Below are 10,191 nucleotides of genomic sequence, written 5' to 3'. Positions count from 1 at the left end.
TACACAACATCACACCTATTATTCCATATCTTTAAAATTAAAGGGATCTATTGTCTCCTAGATAAACACATGTTCCATCAATGTTCTCATGATATTCATCAAACCAATTCTCGTTACAAGACATATGGATTGATGCACCATAATCAATGAACCAAGCATTCACTTCATTAGTCTCAACAGACAATGCAGCATCAGAAACAACCAGTTTGAGATTTTTAAATCCATCATTGATTGAGGTGTATTTGTCCACAAAATTCCCATTATGCCTTCTGTTTATCTGTTTAGACTCATTATATTTCCTTTTATAGCAATCTTTAGCATGATGTCCAGGTTTGCCACAATAATAACAATCATCATTTCTCTTATCATGAACTAGAAATTTAGATTGTGCCATACCTTTCTGCTTTGCTCAAAACTTTCCTCCTTTGCTTTTGTTCCATAGCTTGCCTTTGTATGGTTGCTTACCCTTGGCTACCAATGCCAAATCTGAATTGTTTGAGCCCAAATTGAAGTTCTTCATCCTCTCTTCCTGTTGTAGAAGAATACTTGTAAGTTCATCAAAAATCGGAGGCTTCTCTCTAGCTAAAAGACTTGAAACAAAAATTTGATAATCTTGCACTAAGCCATTTAATGTGATGGTGACGAAGTTAGTATTGGACACCTTTTCACCAATGTCTCCGAACTTATCACTTAGCTCTTTGACACAGAAAATAAAATTTCTTATACTTTCATTGGCCTCCATTTTAATTAACAAAAGCTTGGTCTTCAAGAACAAAATCTGGTTAGTATTAGATGTTTCATACAAGTTTTTGAGAACATCCCATGTTTCTTTAGATGTTTTACAATCCCTAATATGAGGAATGATGTTGTCCTTAACTGACATTCGTAGCAATGTCTTTGCTTTTGTTTCTCTTTTTTCCCAATCTTGAATAGCTGCAACACCAGTGGGTTTGGGCTCCACCCCACTCACTATGGGCCACAAATTATTTCCCTCTAAAACTGTTAATACCTTGAATTTCCAATTTGCATAATTTCCTCCATTAAGCCTTGTGGACTCATTCAAATAAGTTTCAGCCAACAAATTTGACATAATGACAAAAAAATCACCCGATCTACACCCAAACTCACCTGATCTACACCCAAATTCACTAGATCCAAAACCAAATGCATGGGATCTAAAAAAACAAGACTTAATCTTGCTTCCAATAAAAAAACAAAGCCAAAATTGCTTCTTATTTCTCCATTTTTTACCACATAATTTTAATTTCCTTTTTAATCAAATACACACAATTTTTAACTTTCACCCAAAAGAAAATATTTAACTCCTTAGTAAATTCGTTTTCACCATAAAAAAAAGGTTTAATCCCTTATTTCTCCATTAAAAAACTTAACATTTACAAACAAAATTTCCTTATGAAAACTTTATACACGAACGTGACTTAAAAAATAGTGAATTGGTTCAAGGTGAAAAGTGAACTCTTCAACTGGGAAACACTAGATTTTCACAAAACAACAATTACTTACGGCATGCTTCACTTTATTATTCCACTTTCCATCTGCTCCGTTTTGATTGACCGAAGAGTTCCCAAATGTGTCTACAGTTGATCTGCACATCACTACCTGGAACCGAACTATTATAGGGAACCTATGACAAGGCGTGAGAATACATCCCACCTACAGATTCAGATTGCACACAACGGTTGCAGATAGCCAACCAGAATTGAAGTTTGATTGTATAGAACACTGTAGACAGGGAACACTTCAGCGATTTTTCTCAACCAAAACATCAAAAACTTGGGAGCAACAAAGTAACAATAAGATCTCACAGCCTTCACGGATCTGAACCCTATTTCTCTGAGATCTTAAGTCTCACTAGATATAAACAAACAGCTTGGACAACCAATACATTATATAGGCACACATAGGCAGCTTCTAGGACAATTTAGATCCAAATAATTAGGATGACCAACTCACAACACAAACTATGAAGACACAACTCATGACAGATAAACTCAAACACTAACTATGAGAACACAACTGGACATATCATTTCTACATTATTCCAACAAAAGAAAGAAGAGCGATAAATGTACTCACATCTAGACTTGATTGGCTCCAACGCACCATGGGAAAACGTGAACTACAACGAAGGTGGAAGTTTAACTCATTTGTACACAATTTTTGATTTTGATTTGATATGAGAAGCATCTACACAGCGAGACTGAGCAATGAGAACCGCTAGTGTCATTTTTCAATTCCAGTAACACTGGTATAAGAAAAAACGATGTCACTGCAGTTTACGTGTTAAAATCGATAATGGACGTGCTCCTAGACCGTAATATCACTGAGATGAAGTGGGACCCAAAAGCCCACAAGTATTGTGACCATGTGAACACCAAACCACCCGCATCAAATGGTATACCCGCTGCGCACAAAAATATCTCACTATCAAAACAGTTCACGACGTGGCCGACTCGCAGTGGTTAGAAAACAAAGGCAAGGATTGTGCTCAAATTTTGACTTTGACTCGCTCCAACACCACCATGGGAATGTTTAATTGAAGAATTTATATAAAACCCACGTTTAGGTACCTCGGGTTGCCATTGATGTCACATTCTTTGCAGCCGTTGAATACACCATGGAGAAACGTAAAATGTGTTGCGTTGTTGTGTGACTATGAAGGTTGCTACAAAGCCTATTTACAAGTTATGTGGTTCATGATATTGTAACAAAGCCTATTTACAAATTAATATATTTATGGTAAAGTGGGGTGAATCCAAAATCATGTTATATTGTAAGTATTAAGTTTATATTTGCTTATTAATTAAATTTAACTATGGTTCAAAAATCATTATTTTAATTTATATGGTAAATTCAATCTTGATTTGTAATTACTATTTATATGTAATATTTTAATGTGATATGTATATTAAAATAATAAAAACAAAATTATAATATAACAAATTGAATTTTATTAATTTTAAGTTTTTATTATTAATTCAATCAACATTTAAAGATATAGTAGACACTATAACTCCCTCATACTCTGCGTTTATTTGAGACTACATTTAGACCACTGGAACATAGGCATGTCTATTTTCAGAAGGGTTTCTAGAATTTTAATTTAATTATCAATACATGTTAGGTGGATGGTAGAATATTTTAGAATATTCTTAATAGTAGACACAAATCAAAGTCTAAGATTTGTTTTTGAAAGTAGTTATTCCCATGTCTAGCAGATGTATGATGAAGTAACTGTTTTGATCCTTATTATGGATTTACCAACTATTTAATTTATATGGTTGCACTAATCTTTATGCTGATAAACATGTCTTATTTGAATTGGACTTCCAAAACTTTAATTTAAGTATTAACAATAATGAAGTGAATGACCAAGATTTAAACTTCATAAAATATTCTAGAATATTCTTAGTAGTATACACAAATCAAATGCCAATATTCTTTATTTCCAAAATAGTTATGCATTTTTTTGTCTTTTCAATTAAATTTATAAATTTAAAAAAATCTTATAAATAAGTGTCCTATAAAATGAGTTATAATTTTTGGAACATCTAGTATTAATAAACCATAGTATTGAACCATGATATTGTAACAAAACCTATAATATTCATAATAAAGTGAAATAAAACTCCAAAATATATATATATATATATATATATATATATATATATATGTATGTTATTATTATTTCTTTAATTTAATAATTTTAAGAACATCATAAATAAATATTTAAGGCTTATAATAAATTAATAATTTTCTAATTAAATCTTATAATCCAAATGAATAACAATAAATTATATAAACTAAATTTAAAATTAGAACACTCTTATCCAAAACACTTCCAAAAAAAATACCAAAATATTATAATGATAGATAAAAATCAGACTTGAATTGAAAAAGAAGGAGTTACAGCTCACAGGTGAGTACTGCACCTGGAGACTGCACTCAAACAAAGAGAACTCTCTCCGTACACTCTACTTACATCAAATGAGCAATTACATCATTAAGTACTTTACTAGAGATCAGGAAGTTGCAACCAAACTCCTAAACTCTAGGAACAAATCCTAAACTAAGGAGATACGTTACAACTTATGTAACCATTTCTCCATTAATACAAAATAATATTAATTATTTTCAACTCCCCCCCTTAATGGAGAAAGGATTATCCTGAACTCCTAGCATCCCTCTAAACAATTCAAACTTTACATGCCCAAGAGGCTTAGTAAAAATATCAGCCATGTTATCACAAGTTTTACAATATTCAACACATATCTCTTTTGACTGTAGTTTCTCTCGATGAAACAGAGCTACAATGCTCTGCTTTTTGTTGCTCCATGCTATGACCCCGGATCCAATGCTAAATGCGTAACCTGTGATAGATCTTCGATCATCCAAGTTACCTGCCCAATCGGAATCTGAAAAACCTGCTAGAATAACATCAAAAGTGTCAGTGTACAAAATGCCATAATTACTAGTACCACTAATATACCTCAACACACTTTTTGTTGCGACCCAGTGACTTTCGAGTGGTTTTGACATGAACTGGCTCAACACACTAACAGAATATGTCAAATCTAGTCTAGTTGTAGTCAGATATATCAAACTGCCAACTAGCTGTCTATGCATGGTTGCATCCGCCTCTTTAGTACCATCGTCACTGCTCAACTTTAAGTTCTGTTGTAATGGTGTTGCTGCTGATCTGCACTGCTCTATTCTGAACCTTTCCAGCAAGCTTCTGGCATACTTCCCTTGAGTAAGAAAGGTTTGTCCAGTGTCTTTCCATACCTCCAATCCCAAGCAATAATGAAGGTTTCTGAAGTCTTTCAATCTCATACACTTGTGACATCTGATTTTTTTGATCAGATTGTTAGCATTCCCTATTATGATCATATCATCTACATACAAAGAAATCAAAATAATTTGCCTCTGTTTATTAAACTTGGTATACAGATTTGGATCATTCAAGCTCTTATGAAAGTCGTGCTGTATAAAAAATGAGTCAATTTTCTCATACCACAACCTGGGTTCATGTTTTAAACCATAAAGTGCCTTTTTCAATTTACACAAAAGATGTTCCTGCCCCTTTTTCACAAAACCTTCAGGCTGTACTAAATAAATTTGTTCCTTCAAGTCACCATTCAGAAATGCAGACTTAACATCTAGCTGGTGTAGCTGCCATTTCTGTTTTGTTGCTAAGGAAATTAACATTCTAATGGTGTTTAATTTGGCTACAGGAGCAAAGGTGTCATCGAAATCTATTCCCTCTTGCTGTGAGTAACCCTTTGCTACCAGTCTAGCTTTAAGTTTCTCTATACTCCCATCTGCATTTATTTTTGGTTTATACAGCCATTTTCATCCTATGGGGGTTTTACCTTCAGGAAATTCAACCAAATCCCAAGTATGGTTTCTGTTTATTGATTCTATTTCCTCATACATTGCAGCCCTCCATGCATCAGATTTACTTGCTTCCTCATAATTTGCAGGTTCTACAATGTTTAAAAACTTTGACATTAATGCATAGTCTTTCAATTTAGAAGGTAATCGAGTATTCCTACTTGATCTCCTTGGTAGGGGACTTACCTCAAATCTGTCTATTTCAGCCTTTTCTGGGCTTGCATTATTGATTACATTTCCTGTTACTTCTTCTTCTTGTTTCTGCTCTTGCTCTTCATCTTCCTTACTGTTTTCTTCCATTAGCAATGGAATGTCCCAATCACTGTTAGAGTCATCCTTTCCTTCTTCAACCTATTCTAGTTCTAACATTGTAAATTCCCCAGGATTCCCAAGATTGAAAGGACCAACATGTTCACCCTCCATAAGTCGCATAAGGCCTTCAACCAGATCAGAAACAAATTGGAAGCTCCGTGTCTGTTCCCCATTTCCATAGACTGTCAAAGGCTCCTTGCGTAAAGCCTGAGCAACAAAATTACTTGCAACCCGACCATCATCAAGGCACATTCGCAAACCGTATGTATTGAAAATTCGAGCAATCTGAACCTCAACATTTTCTCCCATAGTCAGAGTTTCGGCTGTTCTCTTACCCACATCATAGCAACTGCGGACTCCGATGGGATTAACATAGGCCTAGTAAGCTTCAGTTTGAGGATGTTCAAGAGGATCTCCATAAACCTCACTAGTGCTTGTAAGCAGAAAACGTGCCACAACACGCTTGGAAAGTCTGGATATGTTCAAGATTCCCACATCATTAGCTTTGATAGTCTTCACAGGATTGTGTTTGTAATGAACAGGGGAAGCAGGGCAAGCCAAATAATAGATCTGATCAACCTCCAACAATAAGGGTTCCACAACATCATGCCTTATCCGTTCAAACCTCGGATTGCCAAAATGATGCAAAACATTCTCCTTCCTTCCTGTGAAGAAATTGTCGACGACAATAACACTGTCGCCTCTTGCCATGAGCCTGTCAAGTAGATGACTACCAACAAAGCCAGCTCCACCCGTCACGACAACTCACAGGGACTTTCTCTTCAAACCTAGGGGAACTTTAGCCCCCGAATTTACCATCGAACCCGAATGATACGGAGCAAACCGAGAAACAGGAGTCTCATAAACAACCCGATGAGGTTTGTCGGGCACAAACCTTCCATTTTCATTGACATTAGAAGCCAAAAAAACAGGCTGAAGGATAAAGAAAGTCGATGTGATGGCGATTCCTATCAAAATAAACAGCAGTCCCTGCTCCCTGAGAAAATAATCTACTGGCCTGATAATAGACCACGTGTTTTCTGGCTTAAGAGAGTACTGATCACTGTTATTCATATTGGACTGATAAAATTTCTGATCCTCTGATGAATAAGTCTTCAATGAGCCACCACCGGGCAAGTCCGATCTGCTTCCACCAAACAGATCAGGAACTCAAATGCGCCACCACCGGGCAAATCCGTTCTGCTGCCACCGAACAGATAAGGAACTCCAATGCGCCACCACCGGGAAAATCCAATCTGCTACCACCGAACAGATCAGAAACTCCAATGGGCCACCACCAGGCAAATCCGATCTGCTGCCACCAAACAGATCAGGAACTCCAATGCGCCACCACCAGGCAAATCCGATCTGCTGCCACCGAACAGATCAGGAACTCAAATGCGCCACCACCGGGCAAATCCAATCTGCTGCCACCGAACAAATCAAGAACTCCAATGCGCCACCACCGGGAAAATCCGATCTGCTGCCACCGAGTAGATCAGGAACTTCAATGCGCCACCACCGGGCAACTCCGATCTGCTAAAAATTGCAGATTTTCCACAGAAAAAGAGGCTGGCGCTTCTCGACGGCGAAATACCCGCGCCGAAAACAAAATCGATGCGTCTTACGAAATTGGCGCGACTAAGGCTTGATTTTCCGTGCCAATAGCACTTTCTATATCTCTCAAAACCGCGCCAAATTGCGTGACTGTTCGCGACGAAACCACGCCAACCCTATTTTCCGCTCAGAGATGATCAGTCATCTAAGACCTGTCTTCAGGTGTTACTGCAGTCCACCTGATTCTACGAATGCTTCTATATACTCCACCGCCACTATAGTTCTGTAATCAATGATGCATCCTAAAAAAAAATTAAGGCTTTCCCTACTCTATGCTCTGATACCAAGATAAAAATTAGACTTGAATTGAAAAAGAAGGAGTTACAGCTCACAGGTGAGTACTGCACCTGGAGACTGCACTCAAACAAAGAGAACTCTCTCCGTACACTCTACTTACATCAAATGAGCAATTACATCATTAAGTACTTTACTAGAGATCAGGGAGTTGCAACCAAACTCCTAAACTCTAGGAACAAATCCTAAACTAAGGAGATACGTTATAACTTGTAACCATTTCTCCATTAATACAAAATAATATTAATTATTTTCAACTATGATTTGAATTAGTGACTTGTAAAAATACAATGGACCCACTCATTGACCTAGTAGATTTCCAAAAAAATAAAAAATTGTTCTTATTTAAAATAAGTTTATTCAATTATATTTTATGATTTATGTTTGTCTCCTATTTACGTTCAAATTATCACTTAATTCCATTTCTTTGAATTTTAGAAAGAACAATTAAAATTATTAATTTAAAATATTTTGATCATATACATTTTCGGATTGAATTATATTTTATGTTTTATCTTTGTCGCCTATTTACGTTTAAATTATCATTTAATTTAATTTCTTTAAATTTTAAAAAGAACAATTAGAACTATTAATTTAAAATATTTTGATCATGTGCATTTTCAGAAATGGTTTTTGAGTTTTTATTTAAAATAAATTTATTTCATTTTATTCCATGATTTCTTTTGGCAAAGAAAAAATCGCAGATTTGTATTTATCTTTTATTTATATTTAAATTATCATTTAATTCAATTTCTTTAAAATTTGAAAAAACCAATTATAACTATTATTTTAGAGTTTATATTGTGATCATATACGGTTTCACAAATGGTTTTCGATTTAATAAGCTAAAATTACACATTTTTTAAAATAAATATTTACACCATTTATTTCTATTTACTCGAAATTGATACTGCGAGTTATGTTGTGTGCACTAAAATTTAAAGTTATATTCATTTAATTGAAATTGATCGCCTGTCCTAGTCTTTAACTAAAACGCCGCGGTGACTATTGTGCGATGAAGGATCGCATTTCAAATCCGCTGGTTGTCAACATTGAAAAGCTTGGAAATGTAAACGAAGTGAATTCTAATAAAGCAGCATGTGAAAACAACTCTTTATCAAGCGCAAGCTGGATCCCGCATTTAGCGGTGCAGCTTTGAACATATGTTCTGATTCGATTTGAGAAGAACCTACACAAACGGGAATCGCCAGTGTCGTCTTTGAATTCCAGCACAGTATGAACGCAGTTATTACAGTTTTTAAGTGTTATTACCTGTAATCGCTATATTTCTAGAATCCAACGTTTCATAACTGAAGACTCAAAAACCTCGTAGGCGCTGCAGACAGAGAGTATCCCTTTCTCTGTCAAAATGCTGCCAATCAACTTCGAAACATAACGTAGTGGGTAGAAACAAAGGCGAGGGGTGTGCTCACATCTGGACTTGACTCGCTCCAACGCCACCATAGGAAAAGGTTAACTACACCGAAGGTGGTTGATTACCTGATTTGTAACACATGTTCCGATTTGATATGAGAAGCATCTACACAACCAGACTGAGCAATGAGAACCGTTGGTGTCATTTTTGAATTCCAACAACCCCGGTACAAGGAAAAACGTTGTCGCTGCCGTTTACGTGTTAAAATTGGTAATCGCCATGCTCTTAGACTGCAATGTCTCTGAGATGAAGGTGACAGTAAAGGCAGAGGATGCAATAAAAGACTGCAATGTCTCTGAGATGAAGGTGACAGTAAAGGCAGAGGATGCAATACAAGACAATACCATGGGATCAAATAAAATTTAACATTTTCCCTCGACAGTAAATATAATATTTCTGGAATTATGGCTTTATGGCTTCATTAATACACCATGGTAGTATATAGGAACCCTGAGATGAACCTAATATAATATTTCTGGAATTATGGCTTCATTAATACACTATGGTAGTATATAGGAACCCTAAGATGAACCTAAGACATATACTGCCCATGTACCATAGCCAAATAAGATAATTTAAAACTCATAAAACAATACACTTTAGAACATAGTAATGCTAAGTAATAATTAAATCTAAACATTTCAAAATGAGCACAACCAAAAATACTTTGGATTATGATTTTACGAAAGCAAAATTCATTTACAAACTAAAACTATAGATTTCAGCTACATTCACCACAGTGAAACTATAATTTTTTATAAAGGTTTATTACTCTCTGTTTTAACAGAGTAAAGAGATTGTTTTCACACGCCCACCTATCTTCGCTACAGAGACGTGAACCTATAGGCTACCAAAAATAATTAAAACTATATGTCATGACATCAACGTAACATATTCAATGCATAATGACTTGCTCACAGTCAACACATTAAATTAAGTATTAAATAGTTGAAAGCTATTCATATTCACAATGCTTAAAGTGTTCACAATGTTTAAAGTGTTTTGCAGGTGAACAAAACTTTCTCTCGCCAATGGTTTGGTGAAGATGGTTTGGTGAAGATGTTTGCAAATTGTTTTTGTCATTTGAAATTTTGCAAAATATTTTTTTTTGTTGATTA

At 35.3% G+C, this 10,191-nt stretch overlaps 1 pseudogene; it reads right to left on the bottom strand.

The window, feature by feature from the left end:
• Positions 1–5,766: 5,766 nt before the first annotated feature.
• LOC149199010 (UDP-glucuronic acid decarboxylase 4 pseudogene) lies at positions 5,767–9,218 on the bottom strand (annotated as a pseudogene).
• Positions 9,219–10,191: the final 973 nt, after the last annotated feature.

Source organism: Pinus tabuliformis, chromosome 2_1 (genome assembly GCF_031772625.1).
Source record: "Pinus tabuliformis cultivar Carrire ecotype Pingquan chromosome 2_1, CPIR1, whole genome shotgun sequence".
Classification (NCBI taxonomy): Eukaryota; Viridiplantae; Streptophyta; class Pinopsida; order Pinales; family Pinaceae; genus Pinus; species Pinus tabuliformis.
Note: the sequence above shows the minus strand (reverse complement) of the source record. Positions and strands in the feature narration are given on the sequence as shown.